Source organism: Diabrotica undecimpunctata, chromosome 7 (assembly GCF_040954645.1).
Source record: "Diabrotica undecimpunctata isolate CICGRU chromosome 7, icDiaUnde3, whole genome shotgun sequence".
NCBI classification, from domain to species: Eukaryota; Metazoa; Arthropoda; class Insecta; order Coleoptera; family Chrysomelidae; genus Diabrotica; species Diabrotica undecimpunctata.
Window position 1 is genome coordinate 153,469,614 of NC_092809.1, and position 22,530 is coordinate 153,492,143.

General features: G+C 34.0%; 7 non-coding genes across 7 annotated transcripts; 3 read left to right on the forward strand and 4 right to left on the reverse strand.

Moving 5' to 3' along the window:
• Positions 1–8,426: 8,426 nt before the first annotated feature.
• TRNAP-UGG (transfer RNA proline (anticodon UGG)) lies at positions 8,427–8,498 on the reverse strand. Its single transcript has one exon. It is a non-coding gene; the product is annotated as a tRNA-Pro (tRNA).
• A 161-nt stretch (positions 8,499–8,659) lies between these two features.
• TRNAP-UGG (transfer RNA proline (anticodon UGG)) lies at positions 8,660–8,731 on the forward strand. The gene has a single exon. It is a non-coding gene; the product is annotated as a tRNA-Pro (tRNA).
• A 1,321-nt stretch (positions 8,732–10,052) lies between these two features.
• Positions 10,053–10,124, reverse strand: TRNAP-UGG (transfer RNA proline (anticodon UGG)). The gene has a single exon. It is a non-coding gene; the product is annotated as a tRNA-Pro (tRNA).
• Positions 10,125–10,284: 160 nt separating this feature from the next.
• On the forward strand, positions 10,285–10,356 carry TRNAP-UGG (transfer RNA proline (anticodon UGG)). Its single transcript has one exon. It is a non-coding gene; the product is annotated as a tRNA-Pro (tRNA).
• A 1,021-nt stretch (positions 10,357–11,377) lies between these two features.
• On the reverse strand, positions 11,378–11,449 carry TRNAP-UGG (transfer RNA proline (anticodon UGG)). Its single transcript has one exon. It is a non-coding gene; the product is annotated as a tRNA-Pro (tRNA).
• Positions 11,450–13,254: 1,805 nt separating this feature from the next.
• TRNAP-UGG (transfer RNA proline (anticodon UGG)) lies at positions 13,255–13,326 on the reverse strand. The gene has a single exon. It is a non-coding gene; the product is annotated as a tRNA-Pro (tRNA).
• A 162-nt stretch (positions 13,327–13,488) lies between these two features.
• On the forward strand, positions 13,489–13,560 carry TRNAP-UGG (transfer RNA proline (anticodon UGG)). Its single transcript has one exon. It is a non-coding gene; the product is annotated as a tRNA-Pro (tRNA).
• The last annotated feature ends 8,970 nt before the right edge of the window (positions 13,561–22,530 follow it).

Below are 22,530 nucleotides of genomic sequence, written 5' to 3' on the forward strand. Positions count from 1 at the left end.
AGCACTTAACCATTTTGTAACGGAGATTGAAGGAAAGATTGCGGTTACAAAGTAGCGGTTTAAATTTAAGAAAAGCTTGTCTTGCTTGTTCGGTACGGCATTTTATTTCTTGTTGAGGATCCCATTGGTCATTCACCATCATTCACCCAAGTATTTGAATGTTTTCACTTGCTCGATTGGAGCAAAAATGCGCCCTTTCTTATTGTCATGCATTTTGTTTTTCCAGCATTTATCTTCAGGCCATATGTTTTTCCTGTAGTGTTTATTTTATTTAGTATCAACTGCATATCATGTTCGTTATCTGTGATTATTGCGGTGTCGTCAGCGTAACGAATGTTATTTATCTGGTACCCGTTGACCTTTATACCACAATCAGTGCCTTCAAGTGCCTCTGCAAAAACATTCTCCACATAGAGGTTGAACAGCATAGGAGACAAAATACACCCCTGTCGCACCCCTCGTAAAATTTCGAATTCCTCTGTGTTTGTTGATTTGTTCAGCCTCGCACGTGCCTTTTGATTCCAATAGAGATTCTGGATAACTCTTATATCTTTCTCATCAATATCAGCATTGTGTAGCATTTTTATTATTTCATCGTGTTTTACGGTGTCAAAAGCTTTTTCGTAGTCGAGGAATGTGATGACTATATCTTTTCGTTGGTCCATACAGTTTTGTACCAGGGTATTCAAGCAGAATGATGCTTCGCGCGTCCCGAGTCCCTTTTTGAAACCAAATTGTGTCTCGCCGCTCAGCTCTTCTAGTTTTCTGAACATTCTTGTGTGGAGTATGCGAAGAAATATTTTAAGTAAATGACTCATCAAGCTAATCAGTCTGTGGTCCTTGCACCTTGTCACACAAGCAGTTTGTTTTAAATCCTACAGTATGTGCTAGAGATACAAACCATAAAATAAAACTAAAATATAAAGAAACATTTTATTTATGTATTGTTCCATTCAAAAGTTAAGGGGGGAAGGACTTTTAAAAGCCGCACTGTATATGTTGGCAGTAACAAAACGTAGAAATATCCGAAAATAAAACTAATAAATATGTAGAAAATAAAAGAAGTCATTGTATTATTTAATTTCGTGTGTAAGTAATCGTAATTGTACACCATTATATCTAGTTCCTTTTTCTGTCAATCGCTGTCACATTTAGTTTCTGATTCACTATTATCATTATTATCATCACTATCATCACTATCTCCGTTATTTATATTTATAATAATTGGTTCGATGTCATCCAACAAATTGTCAATTTCCCACATTTTTTTTTCTGTTGCTATTACGTGGTTTACGTAGTTTTTCCATTTCTCTGGGGTAATGACCTAGTACGCTGCTGTAAATAAATTTCGCATTTTAGCTTCTTTAAAATTCGCGTTGCGTCCAGCTATATACCGTTTCACTTTAGTCCAAACAATTTCGATGGGATTGAGTTCACAGTGATAGGGTGGGAGCCTCAGAATCTTCACATTGTGCTTTTTGACAATATCTTCTATTATGTACCTGTCATATTTTGCTTTGAAGGCCTTGACTACATCAAGTAACTCGTATTTTAGGTAGTCTTCTTCAAAAAATAGGTCCTTTGACAGAAGCCATTCTTGAATATCTTTTTTTAGTGTTGAACTGTTGGGCATTTGTTCTGACTTTCTGCTGTGATAGGACGCATTGTCCATTACCACAACAGTTTTTTCTGGCAAATTTAGCATTAAGTTATTTTCGAACCAATCTTCGAAGGTCGGTCCATCCATTTCGTCGTGGTAGTTATGAGTATTTTTCTTTGCCAAAAACGTGAGCTCTGCTCCATCAACTAATCCACTGGTAGATTCTGCGTGCAATAAAACGAACCGTGTACCACGAGCTGTTGGAGCTTTTAATCCTGTTGTCAGACCACGAACAAAAGCATCGCGATGAGATGTAATTGTTTTATCAACCCATTGTTTTTTCACACTGTGCCCGATATTTACTCATGATTCATCCAAATACATTATGTTGTATCCTTCTACACGGTATTTACGAATTGCGCGTAAATAACGATGACGCCACGAGATGATTTCTGGTTTTTCAATCAAAATACCTTCATCGTACTTGTTGTCACGAGAATTACCAACTTTTCGCTTCTTGGGCCTGCTCTTTGGAGATTGTAATCCAGCAGGTGATGAATATTCCTGTCGTATGCGAAACAGAGTCTTTTCGCAAACACCACTCATTTCTGACACTTTCCTAATTACACTTGATACAGAATCGTTGTTATCCTGATTAAGATGATAATTAATAATATTCATTAGTATCTGCTTCTCTGAAAGTTTCAAAGCTTTTCCACGTTTAAAATGAACAATTTTCTCCATTTTGCGGTAAAAATTCGGCGTCAAATATAACAATAGAAAACAACAGAAAATAACAATAATTGCCAACAGCAAATCACAACAACAGCCACCAACAAATAATAACAACAACAAAACAGTAACAGTACATCCAAAATGGTACAAATAATCCTAACTCGAATATGTTTACGCGCTCCGAAGAACAAATAAAGGCTAATTAAGGCCCTGGATGTATCAAATTTTTAAACATATTCTGAGACAAGAATTACTCTAATTGCTTCTTAATTACTGAATAACTTATAAATACTAATAAAAGATAAAAGTTGATAAGTTTCTATTAGAAACAAACAATGTATAGTATTATGTAAAATTATTAGCAAACGATATTTGTAAATTACATAAAATTGTACGTGAGGACTTGTTGAAAACTCCTGGTTTATTCCGTTTATTTTGAAAGATAGACAATAGAGAACGTCATCGCTCACTGCATCAAACTGGCAACGTCTTGGCCAAATTCCCATAAGATTAGCATTGCATATCTTACCCTGTACAGACTAGTCACTTTGAGACAAAGTATAGAAGAACCTATTTTTTATTTCCAATGCATTAAAATAAAGAAGTTTTTTTAATTAAAACAATGTTTTGAATACACCTGCCTATTTGCAATTCAAAGTCAATGTATTTGAAAGCTTGTGTTTATTCCATATTATTCGATAAAAGCTGAGATGCCACAAGACATACATAGTTAAGTAAATGATAAATCAATGTTTTGAACTGGAATTTGTGAAGATAATCTTATAGACTTACTAAATTTACAATTCTTCGTCTTAATATAATTTGACTAAATTAATGAGTGCTCTTACTTATTTTAAGATAATCATTTAATACAAAATTTTCCCCATAGAATTTTGTCTGCTGTTCTCCACAGCTAGTTTAACATACGTATCCGATCTGTTCGCTATTAGTGTGATAAGGACCTTCCACATTATGTCTAACACGGCTATCCCCTGTAGTTGTCGCATTCGGTTCTGGCCCTTCTTGATTTATAGGCGATATGAACGATTCTTTATTTATTGCTGTCTTGGGGCATTTTTTCGGTTTTCCAGACTGCTCTTATTAATTCATATCAGTGCTGAAACAGGACAGTCCTGTTTTTTTCATAACCGATATCATTTATTCCCACCCTTTCTAGAGATATTTTATATTTTTAGTATTTTATGAGTAGTGTATGATGCTACAAAATGACTCGGCTTTTTATCGGAATGTTTAGATGTTCACAAACATTTCTGGGATAATTTACAAATTGAAAACGCCAAATTGAAGTACTTTTAAAAACAACCAATTACAGTCGACAAAATAGGAGGTTTTCACTGCCCAAATTTTCCTCGTTGTCGTCGTGTAGCTTGGTATTGGATGTTTTTTGGATTAGTGTATGATGGTTGTCCTGTTTGGGCATCTTCTTGTGCCTCTTTAGGACGTCTTTTTGGTATATTTGAGTAAAAAAAAGTTTACACTAATTTCTGAGAAATGATAGATGAGTTTTAACAACAAAACTATTGCCAGGTTGTTATTATGGATAATGGATCAACTTCTATATTAATATTTCACATACATCCAAATGGTCATAGAATACGGGCTTTGTTAAAGTATCTCATAAAACATGACATAAAAAAAATTGTGAGAATTACCGAGGAATAGCTGTAACCGGATCTATGAGTCGAATATATGGAAATGTTTTAAAGAACCGAATCGAGAGAGAATACTTAGATTATGAAGCAGAAGAACAAGCAGGATTTCGTACATGTCGATCCACTATTGACCACATTTTCTCCATAACCCAGATAATAGAAAAAAAAATGGCACGGAATTAAGAGATTTATATGTTGTTCGTCGACCTACGGAAAGCCTACGACAGCGTTCCACTGAAGAAGCTGAGGCAATCAATGGAAAGCACGAATATTAATATAGAATTAATAAAAACCGTCAAAGTGCTATACAACCAACCAATAACAAAAATAAAAGCAGGGACACAAATAACAACAGGATTTATAACATCAAAAGGATTAAAGCAAGGATGTTGTCTGATAAAAGGGCTTTAAAAAGATGGAAACAAAAATGCAGGGGAATGGGGATACCGCTCACCAGCACTATGGTATATACGCTCAACTTTGCAGACGATCAAGTAATAATGGCTCAAGATTATGACGATTTAAACTATATGGCACGAAAATTAACTGAAGAGTATGATATATGGGGTATAGAAGTAAATAAAAAAGAAAATCGAATACCTGTGCATTAAAGTAGAACAAAAAGATCTCATATTAGACGATAACACCACGATAAAGCACTGCTGTGACTACAAATATCTAGGTATCACTATTTCACAAGATGGAACATTAGACAAAGCCATAAGAAAGGGAAATACGTCAGGGAGAAAAGCCATCACAATGTTAAACAGCATTTTATGGGACCAATCCATCAGCAAAGAAAATAAAAAAAAAATATATATGAGACTATAGTAAAAAGTATCACTTTGTACAGCTGTGAGGTATGGCCACTGAAAGAAATAACACTGGCAACGCTGAAAGCGACGGAAAAGGATTTTTGGAGAAGAGCTGCAGGAAGATCTAGAAGAGAAAGGATTACCAACGAACGCATTAGAGAAATAGTGGGAATCAAATAAACAATCACAGATGACCTAACAACAAAACAACTTATCTGGTTTGGACACATACAAAGAATGGATGAACAACGAATACCAAAAGAAATATTAAAATGGCAACCAGAAGGAAAGAGAAAACGAGGTAGACCGAGAAAAAGTTGGAGCGAAGGAATAAATAAAGAACTGAGAGAGAGGGCCATAGAAGAAGATCTATGGAATAACCGGACTAAGTGGCGATTGGAAGTCGGAAAACCGCGGAGAACGTTATAAACCGACAAGTAGTAGTAGTAGTAAACCTTGATAGCACTGGCCAGTATGAAAGTACAGTAGACAATCGAAGCCACAAGTTAGAGAGAGAGAGATATATATCAATCAGTCTGGCCGCTCATCTCATACTCAGCTTATTGTTTACGTTGTTAAGTGAATTTTAAAAATGTATATGTACTAAAAAAGTATTTTTGTCAATTTCCATAAATTTTCATAAAGCATTCGATTCCAGCAAATTATGGGCAATGCTTGAATCTCTAGAAAATGCACGAATATATTCAAGATACAATAACATAATTAAAAACATATATAAAAATGCCACCATGCAGATAAAGCTGGACGAAATCACACAAACTAATCCCATAAGACTACAACGGGGAGTAAGACAAGGAGACACCATCTCTCCCAAATTATTTATCCTTGTTTTAGAAGACATTTTTAAGAAACTAGAGTGGAACAAGGATATCAACGTTGACGGATCATACTTAAACCACTTGAGATTGGCAGATGACATGATGAAAATGAACTACAGTAAAACAAAAATACTGAGCCGAGACCAGACAAATATAACAATACAAAATCATACCATAGAAAATGTTAAACATTATGTATATCTAGGTGATGTCATCAAACTAGGAAAACCAAATCAAGATGCTGAAATTAAAAGAAGAACACAACTGGCATGGGGCGCTTTTGGCAAACCAGCATATATCTTGAAAAACACCTCCATTCCTGTAAACTCAAAGAAAAAGGTGTATAACACATGCGTACTACCAGTTTGTTTCTACGGCTTGGAGATAGTAGCCCATACTAAAAAATCTGCTAAAAAATTAGAAACAACGCAAAGAGCAATGGAACGACTCATGCTTGGAATATCAGCATGGGAAGACCTCAAAAAAGATGGGTAGATGACATAAGAGCAGTGGCAGCCAAACCGTAGATTAGATTGGCGCAAGATATAGAAAGATGGAAGCAATTGGGAGAGACCTACATTCAGGAGTGCATGGAAAACGGTTAACAAAGAGAGAGCCCTAATTGACAACTATTGGAAAAATTCTTGAGGGGAAGAGTAATATTAACAACCAGGATAGAAATAGAATTATTGATGTAATTGTTTGTTGAAAAAAAATGTGTAATATAAAGTTATTTATATTTATTGCAGAGATATATTTTGAAAATGTGTATTATTTATTTAAATTATTAATTTAGAACAGACAACACTAATAATGTAGAATAAGATGGATGCTTTGATGTTAGCTTGCATAGACAAATGATCCAAGGTATATTTATTAAGCAAACAAAGATCATATCTTGGTCTTTTTAGTAGAGAAAAAAAGTAATTGTGATATGAGATGGTAAAAAGGACATAGAAATTTTAGGGATATTAAAAACATTTTAAAGGGACAATCAACAATTTGTCAGAATATCATATTGAGTACTTGTATTTAAATTATAAAGTCATTGGAGGTTTAAATTTTTTCCTTTTTTAATCAAAAAGTTACAAGTAAAACGTCCCTAAAACAAGTTAAGCACGCTGATTAATTTCCTGATAAAAACCGGCATTTCTTTGACAAACTTGAAATTAACCTCCGATTTATATAAAAGTTTGTAGAAGAAATCCTCTTAACCTCGGGCTTGTAAACTTTCTTAATAAGCTCACATTCGAAAATTATTTATCGTTTTATTAAAATGCAAATTATAAGTTTCTTTCATACCGATCCAATACCTTAGATGTTGAACAGAACCGCCGACTTCGAGAAAAGACCAAGTCGACTTGGATTTCACGTCAGGCCTAAATCTGCCAAGAATGGACGACTTTACCTACTTTGTTTGTAAGGAATATTGCTTGCGTCAGCGGTACTGAAACAAAATATTCACATACGGCACGTTTGGAAAAAATTTATTTAAAATTCTTTATAAAAGGTATATAATTAAAACGGAATCTATCTAACGGAAAATTTCGGAATCTATATTCCATCATCAGTGTGTTTAGGTGTACATGTTTTGAGTCACTAAATATTTGGGTAAAAACCCGTTAAATGTTATTAATTTAAATTTAGGTTACATTATTCGATCGTATATGTTATGATGTTAAAGTTACAAGTGGAATTGACAACTATTGCTGACATGCAGTCATATCATCATCATCATTGGTGCTACAGCCCTATAAAAAAGCCTCGACTTTCCCAAGTCTATTACGCCAGTCAGTTGTATCCATTGCCAACTGTTGCCAGTTTGCTGCGCCTATTTTTCTACCATCCTCATCTACACCATCCCTCCATCTGAGTTTTGGCCTACGCCTACCCCTACTTCTACTTCCCACAGGTTGTGACATATAGATTCTTCTAGGAGGGTTGTTCTGCTGTGATCTTGCCAGATGTCCTGCCCATCTTAGTCTTCCTATTTTTATAAGGGATATTACGTGTTTGTATATATATATATATATATATATATATATATATATATATAAATATATATATATATATATATATGTATATATCTCGTAGTTGTACCTCCTTCTCCAAACACCATTTTCACAGATTTACCGAATATTCTTCTCAGGATCCTTCGTTCAAATATAAGCAGGAGGCAGTCATATATGTAATAATAATTAATACTGCACGTGAGACAGTAGACGAGTATGTATACCTGGGACAATTAATACATAAATCTGGCTTCTTCCAGAAATCAACAGAAGAATAAAACTAGCTTGGGCATCTTTTGTTAGAAATGCAGTTATATTCAAATTGAAGATGCCAATCCACGTGAAAAAAAAAGCACTCGATCAGTGTATACAACTAATCATGACATACGGCTGTTACAAACTTGGACACTACTGCTGCCCAAAATCGGTATTGGTCTGCAGACCAAGACCGCCTAATTTTAGCAAGACCAGGACCAAGACTGACCGTGCAAGATTTGAGCAAGAACAAGACTAAGCCTGCGAGATTCTTGCATCTTGCAGTTAGGACTGAGTGTCGTTTTAGGGAGTATAGTAGTTCGGGTATATGCTCTATGAGATGCAAAAAAATGTGTAACAAAAATTTGGAAAATTGGATTTATGCGCATTACGAACAATACCACAAACATACATACCGAATCAAAATATTCATTAAAAGAATGTTTTAGTTTTAATGCTGTTCAAAAGAATTTCGGGGAAAAATAATTGTAAAACAAGGGCTCAACCGGGATTTGAACCCGGGACCTCTCGCACCCAAAGCGAGAATCATACCCCTAGACCATTGAGCCGCTATGTTAATAATAATTGTATTTTTTTTAGATAAATAGTACGTTCACTTCTAATCGTCAATGGAATGCATCGATGATCACGTTCAGATAAAGCACCTACTTTCACTTACGTTAAATATGTAGATAATTAACAAATCAGGAAAATAATTATCAGTTATAGCGGCTCAATGGTCTAGGGGTATGATTCTCGCTTTGGGTGCGAGAGGTCCCGGGTTCAAATCCCGGTTGAGCCCAATTTTTGTACAAAGTCGAAACAAGAGTATACATACACTGTGTATTAAAACTACTAGTTAGGCATACAAGACATGGGAAGAGCGACATGGGGAGTAAGAATAGTACGAGTAAACCTTATTATTTCAACTTCATAGGCTCAAGAATTCTCCTAATTGAACTGCAACTTTAGAAATAATATTTATTACTCAAATCTACGCCACAGTAGTAGGAACTGCATAGGATATTATGGAGCATTTTTATAAAAAAATTACAAAATACAGTAAAAACGCAAAAAAAAACGAATTTATATTAATTAATAATGGGAGATTGAAATACATAAATAGGTAAAGATAAGAACAAGGGATTGCACAGGAAATTTCCAGAAAAATCAAAAGAAGAGTGTAAATGATGCTTAAATTTTGGCTGATGAATGATTTTTGAATGGGGAAAAAGTTTTAGAATAAATATATATTTTCGTAGAAGAACAGAGAAGACTTATGCCACCAAAAGATTCAGTATTTGGTAGGATTCTGACTCAAATTATGATTATTACGAGACACAGCTGAAAAACTTTTAAAGTGAGTTTTAATAACTCTTCTCTGATTTAAGAAAACTATGAACGCCCTTTTCTTGTGAAGTTGTTAAAAAATGTGATATTGAAATATCAAAAGCTTACAGTATGGAGATTACTTTTGTCCAAAACAAAGTATTACAGGTAATTTCAGATATACATCACAAAGTCACAGCATCTGATATTAAATTCTGGTCAGAAGTTTTGGGAAGCGGTTGGAAGTTTTTGTATTTAATCTGATAACTCTTGCTTTTTTACTTTTGTTATTCAATAATCAGTGTTATTATTATGTTGCCAACTCACTAGAAGAGATAGAGTAAGGAATACTGAAATCAGAGAGCGTATGGGCATAGACATTGACGTCCTGTAAACTATAGATTGAAAAAGGCTGAAATGGTATGGCCATGTAGAAAGGATGAATGATCAACGATGGCCAAAGAGAATGTTACAGTGGATCCCCACCAACCGCAGGAAAAAGGGAAGACCTAGAAGATCGTAAAGACAAGAAGTAAAAGGTGCAATGGAAGATAGGGGTCTACAAGTAGATGACTGGAACGATCGCAAGCGTTGGAAGCTAGGTTGCGAGAAACTTCGGCAGCTGTAATAAACTCGTTATATATATATATATATATATATATATATATATATATATATACAGTGTTATTCAATATTCATCATTTTTCGTATGTTAATGTATTAGTATTTCATACCCCCTATATCCAGGTAGAACACATAATTCAAATATGTTTTTTCTTACTTTTTCAAAAATTGGGCTCAACCGGGATTTGAACCCGGGACCTCTCGCACCCAAAGCGAGAATCATACCCCTAGACCATTGAGCCGCTATAACTGATAATTATTTTCCTGATTTGTAAATTACATACATATTTAACGTAAGTGAAAGTAAGTGCTTTATCTGAACGTGATCATCGATGCATTCCATTGACGATTAGAAGTGAACGTACTATTTATCTAAAAAAATACAATTAATATTAACATAGCGGCTCAATGGTCTAGGGGTATGATTCTCGCTTTGGGTGCGAGAGGTCCCGGGTTCAAATCCCGGTTGAGCCCTTGTTTTACAATCATTTTTCCCCAAGATTCTTTTGAACAGCATTAAAACTAAAACACAGCTATACCAAACAAATTGCTTCCCCAAACATTACTGATCGATCACCAAATCGCACTCTTCGCGAAATATTACAGTTACTAATCCCTCATGGGTTCTTCTTCTATCCGGCGATGCCCTAGTTACTCATGTTTTATCCGAAAACAAAACTTGTTTCCAATCATCAATAGTCCTGTTTTTATGAACTCTAGCAAAACGCCATCTAGGAACTATATGTTCCCTAGTAAGTAGTGAGGTGCTGCTCTGTTACACTTTGTAACAGAGCAGCTCTGGTTGTAATCATCATCATTCTCAGCATATTCTACCGATTATGATGCAGCCTCCCTTACATAGTCATTCTTCATTTCTGCCCACGATTGTCTAAAATTCGCTTATCTGTGCCATGTTGTACTGGCTTGTTTCCTTATGTCATAGTCTCATCTTAAATTTGGATGTCTTCTTGGTCTCTTGATGCCTCTTGGACACCACAGTGTAATTCTAGTGGACCACCTATTGTCAGTTCTTCTCGCTAAATGTCCCGCGCACTGCCATTTTAAAGATTTAATTCTATGGATTACATGAGTAACCTTGCTTTTCTGTCTGATCCATTCTATTCTTTTTCGATCTCTCTTGTTATACCTAGCATACATCCATTGACTTTTGAGTGACTTTGAGTTTCGATAAAATTTCTTTTTTTAGTGTCCAATAGTGTTGCCCAAATGCAAGAATAAGACAAGACTTAGACAGTCTAGGTCTTGGTCTTTAGTCTTGGTCTAGTTTAGATCTTAGAACAACGTAACAGGTTAGGTAGATTTAAAATTCTGAAATAAAATTATGGAAAATTGTTAACCTATAAATGTTTACATTTAACAATTTCCTATTCAATTTGTAGCACATCTATAACATTTCATAATATTTTAGTCTTATTTTTGTGTATTGTATTCTGTTACCCTAAAATTAACTAACAAGATTAGTTATTAAAAATTTGGGCTCAACCGGGATTTGAACCCGGGACCTCTCGCACCCAAAGCGAGAATCATACCCCTAGACCATTGAGCCGCCATGTTGTTTAACGTTTTGTTTATTTAGTGTTGATGACCCACATTGCAATATATCGAAACATTTTAAATGTCACGTTTTCAATTTTATAATAAATTGCTTTCACTTTAGACTAGTCTAATTAATAAAAATTAAACATCTATGAAATGAATGCAATTTTTTCGTGTGTAGTGGATCAAAGGTCTCGGGGTATAATTTTCGCTTTCGGTGCAAGAGGTCCCGGGTTCAAATCCCTGTTTAGTTCTAATTTTTATAAACTTGTATAACGTGTTCCGAAGTAGAAGTAAATGTAATTTTTGACTGCTGTTTCTTGTCTATTAATAATGTTCCTATAAATATGTGATAAATTTTGTCTTTTATGAAATATCTTCTCCGAGTACATATTAAAAAGAGTTGGACAAAATATGCAGCTTTACCTCATATCTCTTCTGATGGGAATGCTGTTGGATGGTTTATTATCAATTTTTACTTCTTCTTCTTTTTATTTTTATATAGACATGACTGTCTGTTTTTCAATGTGCCTTCAGTAAGTTATCGTTCCATCGTTTCAGTGGTCTTCCTACTGATCGTCTTCCTATTGGGGAACCGTCTTTTGCTGGCTTTACTACTCTATTTGTTGTTATTCGGCTTATATGATAGTTCCATTCTACTCTTCTATTCCTTACCCAGTTTTTGATATTCTCCACCTTGCATCTACTTCGTATATCTGTACTTCTAGCTCTGTTCCATAGTGTCTTACCATCAATTTTTCTAAGTGTTTTCATCTCTGCTGTTTCTAATATCCTTTTTGTACTCTCTGTGTCAGGTCTTGTTTCTGCCTCGTATCTCATTATTGGTCTGATGACTGTTTTGTAAAATCTGCCTTTCGTTTCTTTCCCGATATTTTTATTTCTCCATGTTATTTCATTCAGGCAGCCTGCGGCTCTGTTTGCTCTACTCACTTGATCTTCCACTTCCGTTTCGAGCTTTCCGTAGCTAGATAATGTGATGCTTAGATATTTAAACTCCATCACTTGTTCTATTATGTGACCTTCCAGCTCCAATTTACATCTTACTAAATTTGCTGTTTTAACCATGCATTTTGTCTTTTTTGAGGAAATTAACGTGTTAAATTTTCTGGCGGTTATATTAAATTGGTGCAGCATACGTTGTAAATCATCTTCACTTTGAGAGAGTAGTATTGCGTCGTCTGCATAGCAGATTATTTTAAGTTGTTTTTCTCCCATTTGGTATCCTTTTTTAGTTCTTACTTTTTTTATGATTTCATCTATAATCAATTTGAACAATAGAGAACTCAGGGAATCTCCTTGTCTTATCCCATTGCCAACTTCAATAGGCGTGATTAGTTCTTCTTCTACTTTTACATTTATTGTGTTGTTTTGGTAGATATTTTCGATCGTTTTGATTATTCCTAGAGGTATCTCTCTTGCATACAGTAAGTGGATAACGTCTTTAAATTTGACCCTGTCAGGACGTGCCAATATCATAAAAGTAGTAAGTCTTAGTTACTGAGCAGTTAGTAAATCTGATTTAAGAATGTCGCTAAAATCCTAAGGCTGTCATCATCTATTAATTTAAGCATCTCAGTATATACGTTATTTTCACCAGAGGCCTTATTTAGGATTTGATGAAATTATTGCATGCTTTACCTTTGATAAAAGAATTTCCGTCGGTTAAATCAAAAACACTTATAAATAGTTGTTTATATCTAATGACAGCATGTTGAAATTTATAACAAATAATACCGAATAAAATTATGGTCCTTTAAATTTTAAAACTCATTAATTCAAAGAAGCAAAAAAACTGGGCTCAACCGGGATTTGAACCCGGGACCTCTCGCACCCAAAGCGAGAATCATACCCCTAGACCATTGAGCCGACATAATTAAAACAAGTCAGATAAATTTGTTATTTATTTAAATAAACCATCGAAGGTGAGTGAAAGTAATGATATACAATCTTATAAACGTGAGATTTTTAAAGTGTTTTCATGTCTGAAGGTCATCGTTACTGAATAAAACAAATATAAGTCTGCATGGCGGCTCAATGGTCTAGGGGTATGATTCTCGCTTTGGGTGCGAGAGGTCCCGGGTTCAAATCCCGGTTGAGCCCATATTTTATTAACATTTTAAAAAGTCTGGTGAACTACTCGATCTGAAATTTAGCTAACAAATTTAACGTATATCTCGATGAGTTTAAAAATTTAATTATTTTTAAAGTAATTGTGCAAGTATGTATATTGATTAGATATACAGGGGCTGATAAACTGCTTGCAGTTTGTGTATGCTGGTTAAGTCTCGTGCTACTTCGACCTAGTCCGTGGTGAATAATTTTCAGAAGAAACATTAAGAAACCCTTTACTATTCATTTCCCGATAATCCCTATAATCCAATGGTATTTTTGTGTAACGTGAGTAGTGTACATAATTTATAAATAACGGCGGTTTTACAAACACAATTATGAAGGGAGTCAGACAAGGTGTATATTGCTACACCTCTATCAGAATCTTCTAGTTTCTAAATTCCTTTATCGCTTCGAATTTGTCAGCTAGTACTGTTCAATCCTGCTGTCATTTACTATAATAATTGAGAACAAATTTCACCAATTTAACTACCAAATCAGCAAATTAATATTTTAAATTTGCGAAATTTTTAATAGACAGAGCATATTCGTGTATACAGAGAGAAATATTTTTCTCTCTGTCATCACTAACTTATGAGTGGCTTCTACAACTATTTTTATCAAATTACGGTTCTGGATAGTGACCGAACTTTTGAGAACCTCTGATATTGGAGTAAATATTATATTATGCCATTGAAGTAGTGCTCAGAGGATATTAGCACTCTTTCTCTTCCTTTCTGTGTGCGCTAGTAGGACAAGAGAGAGAAACGTATAATTGACGGGTAATGCGTACCCTAATCCTCGGCCCTGCATCTTCTGAGAAGCGAATCGGAGGTAAATAAATATGTCATGAAAGAATGGTAATGGCTCTTGTTAGTTTCATACCGAATGGAGATTTAACTCTCTTAAATAGATTTATGCTGTTTGTCACAGATCAAAGTAAAATTCACAGCAGGTATTTAATATAATAATTGTTTTAACCAAACTCTTTGTTTACTTTTTAGCTGTTTTACTTTTAGCAAAGCTGTTTTAAAAGAAAATTCGATTTTTCATAAAAATTTGAGCTATTGCTATCTTTATCACTCCTTTAATTTCGACCAAATATTAATTAGATACTACAACAAAGTGATTGTTGGATAATCAAATACATTTCAACGGGTCTATGTCCATTAACACCTTGACTGCGTCACGTATACCAGGGGCATACCGTAGCGATAAAAATGGTATTTGTAAGTCGTTTTAAGTGTAACAAATAGCTATCGATAGCAAATTTTTAATTCTCGCTACTGATGTCGGTAATATGAGACATGCCCCCGGAGACACGGGCCGCACATAAACAAAAATTTATTGTTACTATGCGTCCCAGAACCCGGGAGGCATGTGTCATTGCCATTCGTTTCAACTTGTTGGTACTTTTCGCTGTATAGATTCAGTTTCAGTTTATTGGAGTTCATTGAAGTGTGAGCACTACTTGTTAACATGTCGAAAAGGGCAAGATATATGGTTAATATAGTGAAACAAAAGGTGATAGAAGTTGCAAATGAGCAAACAATCGGTGATAACAAAAACGTTGGAGAGAGTTCTGAAACAAATATTATTTTAAATGAAAACGAACAACAAATTATACGAACAGAAATAGAACACGAAATGGATAACGAACAGGCTGATGAACTCGATATGGAGAATGTGCAGATAGCAACTCAATCTTCATCTGATGCCGGCAGTATCGAAGATCCAATTGACAGTGACGATTCATTGCTAGATAAAAGTTATTTTCCTAAATTTTCTTCATCCTCCGATTTAAATTCTTCTATTGATAGTGATGACAAAATTATTTCTACACCATAAGTTCCATCAGATAATAATGAACAGAGTGCTGAGAATAGTGATAATGGTGAATGGTGTGATTCAGAAGATGTTGATAGTGACGATTTTGTAAATTTTGTAAATAATACATTAGTTGGTATTGAACCACATGCGGTACAGAAACCAATAGACGTTTTTAGTCATTTCGTAACTGATGAAATATTGGATATTAAAAACTGAATATAAAACTGAAATAAGAGCCTTCCTAGGGGTAATAATAGCAATGGGTCTCACTCAGGTACCACATTTAAATTTATATTGGTCTAAAGATGATAATATTTTATAATAAATTTATCGCAAAAGTTTTAACTCGATACCCCTATTTGCTTTTATTGAAATAAAATTTCTTCTAAAAGACTTCTTCATTTTGAAAATAATGAGACATCTGATACCACTAATAGATTATGCAAAAAGAAAATTTATTTACGAAGTTGATTCAAAATTTTCAAAGAATAATAGAGCCTGGCAACATACTCATACACATATGGAGTGAAACTATACAAACTCTGTTCTCTTGAAGGCTGTACTTTCAATTTAAGTATTTACACGGGAAAAAATGAACAACAACCAGATAATGTAGCACACTCTGGAGCAGTTGTTCTAAAATTACTTCAGTGTCTCACAGATAAAGCTGGCAAAATATTATTTGCTGATAACTTTTATTCACGAATACCTCTCGTTAAAAGATCGTGATAATACAGATTACTTTAAAAGTAACCTGTATTATTGAGAGTTTTTTTAAAATATTTAATCAAATATTTTACCATGTTATCGACAGAAATAAACTGAAACATAATTTTTATGGAAATTTATGTTGAAGGTATCATTTTGTAGTGGACATTTATGTCTTTGTAAAATAAAATTTAGCCAGTAATAAATAAAGAAAACAAGGGCATTTCAAATTCTTGCATCTAACTGTATATATTTCGTTTTTCCTATTTAGCATATGCATATATTCTGATTATTGCAGTTGAAAACATTGTACGGAAATGCCTCTATTTCTTAACAATTTATTTACCTGAAAATCTAATCTTTCATCTTGTCCGCAAGTGCCCCCAAAAATTTGTCTTGTCTGCAAATGCTCCGTCTGCAAGTGCCCCCTATTCAATCACGTTAACCAATAAAATACTCAGGGAATCCCCTGTCTTATCCCATTGCCAGCTTCAATTGGTTCAGTTAGTACTGCTTCTACTTTTACTTTTATTGTGTTGTCTTGGCAGATATTTTCGATCGTTTTGATTATTCCTAGAAGTATTTCTATTACGCTTTAATTTGACCCTGTCAGATGCCTTCTTAAGGGCCACGAAACATAAATATGCTCGTTTGTTGTATTCTAGTATGGGTTGCAAAATTTATCGGTTGTATATTCAGTTCTTGGATTTTCCAACCCTATATAAATATAAAAACGTCAGCTTTTTAGTTTCCACTGAATATATATTTGGGAGAATGTAGAATAGGTAAACAAAACAATAACTGAAATATGACTTTTTTAATGAAAATTGCAAAATAATATTTTACATTTTTCTTAAAACTAACTAATTACATCAGTATAATACACTTTTTCATTTGCAAAGGAACTAAATATAACAATAATTTATTACAGCAACGTTAACAAAAAATTCCAAAATAAAAACAAATAATGTACAACGAAGATTCGAAAACTAAAGTGCAGAAATCTAATCATAATAACTATACGGTAATTAAAAACTTGCAAGTTAGCAAATGAAAACATAATACATTGCGTACATGCAGTTTTTCTATCTTTCCTAGCGTTTATCTTACCACGAACTAATCACATTTGAGCACAACTTTTTGATATTTTGGAATATAGCACCTTGGAAGATCGAATCTTGACATAGAGAGTTGGTACACCAAACCGGATTTTGGAATGAAAGCTACTCTAATATTATATTAATTATAATGTTATATAAAACTATTTATATTCATTATATAAAATATAATGAAAAAGCATCGATTAATGTTAAAATGATCTAGAGGTCTTATATGTTCGATGGCGATAGAAGGTATGGAGGAGGAAGATACACAACAATAGAGAGAGGAACCTATTACTTGACTAGAAGGTTATGAAATACTGAGAGTCTCAAAGTAGAAATAAAGCTAGAATAAGTTTCGAGGTTTGTAGGTCTTGCCCTGGAAGGCGTTTCACCGACAAGTGCGGCAGACATTACCAAGAAAGGAAGAAATACTTCCAGACCACAACCGACAAGTCCAGAAAAGAATGTAGCATTAGAAAGAGAAGTGTTTAGAAGTGACATAGGGAACTTCTTAGATAAATATTGTTAATGGTGGTAATATTTGGAGTTATTACAGAAAAAAAAATTTAACATAGGAAAAAAAATTGAAAAAAAAAATTTTAACAAAAGAAAGAAATGAAAAAGTTTAATAATAATGTTACCTTTTATGTGTGTTTAAAATTCAGGCATATTAATATTACACCTCTTTATCACTTATCGCTATAAATTCCAAAACCACACGTTTGGTTACTCCGTATGTAAACCTTACACGAACAAAAAGTAACTATTATAACTATGTTCACCGTCCAAACTACCAAAAAGCTGTTATCTTTACAATCATATAATCGAATAATTACAATATTTTATTTTACGAATCAGCATACTTCCATGAAATAAATACAGTTTTTATAAATATTCATATTTAATATATGAAACCAAACAAATAGTAACCTTCTGTTACTGTAATTCTGTAATGTACAATTTGAAGATATATATTACAAACTTATGTCAACTCTGTACTGTAATATTTTTGTTATGGTTTCTGAACTGCTTCTATAGCTGACTTCTATTATCAAGAATAAGAAAAAAATCAACGATAAGATATTAACTAACAAACGCTACGCTGATACAGTTGTCATGATAAACAAACCAGAAGAGCTTCAGCGTCGACTTAATAAAGTAGCAAAAACAAAAGTAACGGCCCTAGCAAGAATCTGAAATGTGTAACCAAATACATATAACTAAAAAAAAAAAAATATGAAACGGTAATAAAGGGTGTTAAAAAATTTCAGATCAGTTGGTTGCTGGATTACCAAAAATTTTGATCTCGATGTTGGAGTTAAAAAATCGAAGGCAATATTTAAAGAATGTATGAAAACATCGAGTTTAAATGTACTCGAGTTGACTACCACCATCTCCTAAAGACAGATTTTAAATTTTGTGTACTGGGGCCCCCTCAGATCTACCTGGTGAGGTCGTGACTATGACTTTCTTAGGACGAGACCAGCGAAAGCAAAGAAGACCAAGACGAAGGGGAAGAGAAAGATGATATAAAGTGTAAAAACAAGAAAGATGTTACAAAAGAAATACAAAGTACCAAAAATGACAAGGCGCCAGGAGAAGACAATGATAAAAAATAAAGAAAAAAAAAAAAAGAAAATAAAAACAAACTTGTAACGACAGAGATGAACTATTGGGATAAATTGTTGGGACACGCAAAGAGAATGCCAGACGACAGATGAACCAGAAAAATATTATAATGGATTCCTCTTAAAAAAAAAACAAAATCAAAAAGAACCTCCTCGAAGAAATTGGGATGAAGATATCGATGAAGCAATGACAGCAAAGAACCTAGCAGAGCGAACAATCTATTACACGAGATAATGGAAAAGCCGTAGAACATCCGTTATATATATCTAAATAAATACCAAGGTGAAGTTTCAAGGAGAAATAAGAGAGAGGTTTATTACAAACCAAGAAGAAAAGAAGGGGATCCCTATCTCCCCAAAACTATTTAACTTAGTAGTTGTGCAAATATTAAGGAAAACAAATATGAACAAGAAGAATATATTTATGAATCAGATGTAATTTGATATGCAGATGATTTATCAGTAACAGGAAAAAAACTAGAGTGACCAACGCAATAAGCGAACTGGAGGCGGAAACCAAAAAATATGGATTAAGAATAAACGAAAAGGAGACGTGATATACGAAAGTCAGCAAAAAATAAAGAGGGGTACCTAAAGAGCGGCACTAACTACAAATTAAAAAAAGTAACGACATTCAGCTACTCGGCAATGATCAAAGGAACAACTGAAAAAGTAAGAATTGTAAAGGGAATCAAGTTTTTGGAAGAAACAAATTGATTTAACAAAAAAGTAAGCAGAAAGGGAAAAAATGAAAGTACTGGTATGGCCAGTTATCACATACGTGATAAAAACAATTATAAACAAAAAACAAGAAGAAACTTAGGAAGACATGAAAGGAAAATAAGGACAATTTAAGTAATTGACATCACCTCAAACGAAGTGGCAGCCGTAGCTCAGCGACCAAGATAGTGGCTTTCTAAGCCAGACCGCTCAAGTTCGATTCTCGGTAATAACGACGGAATTTTTATTTCTAAAAGTGATAACGAGCCGTAGCCGTATTTTGGAGGATACGTAAAGTCATCGGTACCCCTCTAGTTACCTGAAACAGAAAAGAAAAGAAAAGACGCAGAAAAGAGTTTGGAAACGAAAATATCGTAAAAGTAATTAAGTAACAACCCTTGGAATGGATAAGACACATTATCAGTATACCGGCAAACAAGATAATAAAAAAAGTTAGACAAGATGGACCGCGATCCATCCAGCTAAGGGAGATCAAGAACACGATGGTGGGATGTTATAGAAAACGACATAAAGACCAAGAAAACAAAAGAATGAAAAGAGAAATGCAAAAATAATGGAGATGATAGAGCCAAGAATAAAATGAACAGTCCCAGAATGGAAACCAAATATACTGTTAAAACTATATCTAAATCCTTTTTAAGATCCTTTTTTCCTCTGAAATAGGTATTTTTAAGAAAACCCAACAGAAAGTAGGTGTACATTGGAGCGGGAGAACTATAGAAGGTAACCATTATAAACTAAATATAACCATTTTGAATGTTAAGTTTATACAATCAAGTAGTTTATTGCAAAATACTAAACTACAAAGTCGCTAAGATTGCAATTTAGCCCCATTTAAGTTAATTTTTATCTTCAGAATCTTATGAATAATTTACAAAATATATTTTTAAAACGTGATATCAAATTGTACTTCCGAAAATAAGAGCTTAGTTGCAGTTGTAGATTTTTTTTTGTTGATAGTTACAACTTGTATTGAGTGAACGAACGAACTCAACAATAGGAGCTTAAGTGCTTTGAACCTCTATAGGTAAAAAACGAAATTACATAATTTCATCATCGATAAAAATGCTTTAATTTACTTATAAATCAGCAAAAGGCATGGCGTACATAATACTTATAAGGCGACAATCAAAACTGAGTTAAAGTTACACTGAAAAAAGCAACGTTTCTTCAGAGAATAATAACAATGAAGAGTGTATACCAACAATATTTACTTTAGCACGGACTTTGCTAACAGTCTTTAAGAAACTAGTTTGGAAAGGTCTATTTTAATGTAAAAATAACTGCATTGAACAAGAAACAAACAAAAGTGAGTTATTATCATCAAGTGTCATCAAAACAATAATACTTATGAATTACGTAAATATCTCGTACAAGGCTGTAAATATTAAACAGCAAAGATATAAAAGCTTCGATTTTTGACCAATGCTACGCCACGCTCTGATCATGCGTTTCCCTATGTTTTTTATTTTCAACTTGTCTCGAAAAAACTATAATAAAATATGCCTTTGGACTTAGATTACAGGTCAGTAAATACCATGTTACCAGTGTGAGCCACTTAAGAATAATTCACCCATAGAATTTCTTACTTGTAAAAGGCGACTAACAGGAACAGATGACCACTGTCCTTACCCAACAGTCCATCTTAGCCTTACCCACTTATTTCACCTAGAACCCATCTCACCCACACCTCGAGTGTTGGAAGAGTGCTGTTGTCCATGTTTGAGTGGAAGAGGTGCATTTTGCACACATAACATTGCATACACTCCTAAATTTTCCCCCCACACGGCAATTCATTTTACCAGACAGAGTGGTGAGTCATTCAAGTTATTCGTACACGTAATCTGCCACTTAATAACCAACGGCTTGGGGTTGATGCGTTTGTAAGTGGTAGGGCACATTTTTGCCCTGGGGTTAAGAAATCGGCATAAGGATGCAGACGGCAATGGGGAACCTCTGCATTAAAGACTCATAAGTACCCCCAGGAAAATCATCATGGAATTGACATTTGCCAATTCGGCCAAGATTCGACAGGAGAGGAGAAGCATATTTATACCACGGGGCATCTCAGGTCGTAAACATGCGAAAATCCCATGAAGAAATCCAACAAATAAGAAAAAACATTGCACCTGGAATGTCAAAACCCTATTTGGGACTGAAAAACTTGACAACCCAATTCAGGAAATGAAAAGAATGAAAATAGATCTAGTGGGAATCAGCGAATTGAGATGGCCAGCGTCAGAAACTTGTAAAAACAAGGCAAAACGAGAGTTACAAAATGAACCAAAGAAAAATGGACGAGAAAAAGGTGCTACAAAATGGAGGATGTGATATTTAGGAACTAAGAAGACAGAAATTTGACGATAACAGAAATAATAATACAGAATTCTACCAAAATTGTACTCAGGCCCTAGAAAATAATGAAATCAAAGGTAGAACAAAGAATGAATCATTTCTATGTTTGGTTTGTATTCCTGGAAGCAGACGAGTGGAAAAAGCACTGGACCTGACATGCTAATGTCAGGACCTGACATATAGAAATCCTAAAAATTCTAGATGAGAAGCAAATTGATGTTTTAGTGACACTCTTGAACCAAATTTATAGTTCAGGCGTATCACCCAAAGAGTGGTTAACGTCGATTTTTATTTGTCTCCCCAAAAAGAAAAACGCAAGAGAATGTAGCGATTACCGCACCATTAGCTTGATGTCTCATAAAGTCATCTACTAAAAGTCATCCATAACCGAATATATCACAAACTGGACATAGACGTTAATGATACACAATTTGGTTTTCGCAAAGGCCTACGAACGCGTGAAGCTCTTTTTTCACTTAATATACTAATACAGAGATGCCTGGACGTCAATCAAGATATTTACGTATGTTTTATTGATTATAATAAAGCATTCCATAAAGTACAATATAAACAATTAATGAATGTCCTGAAATCAA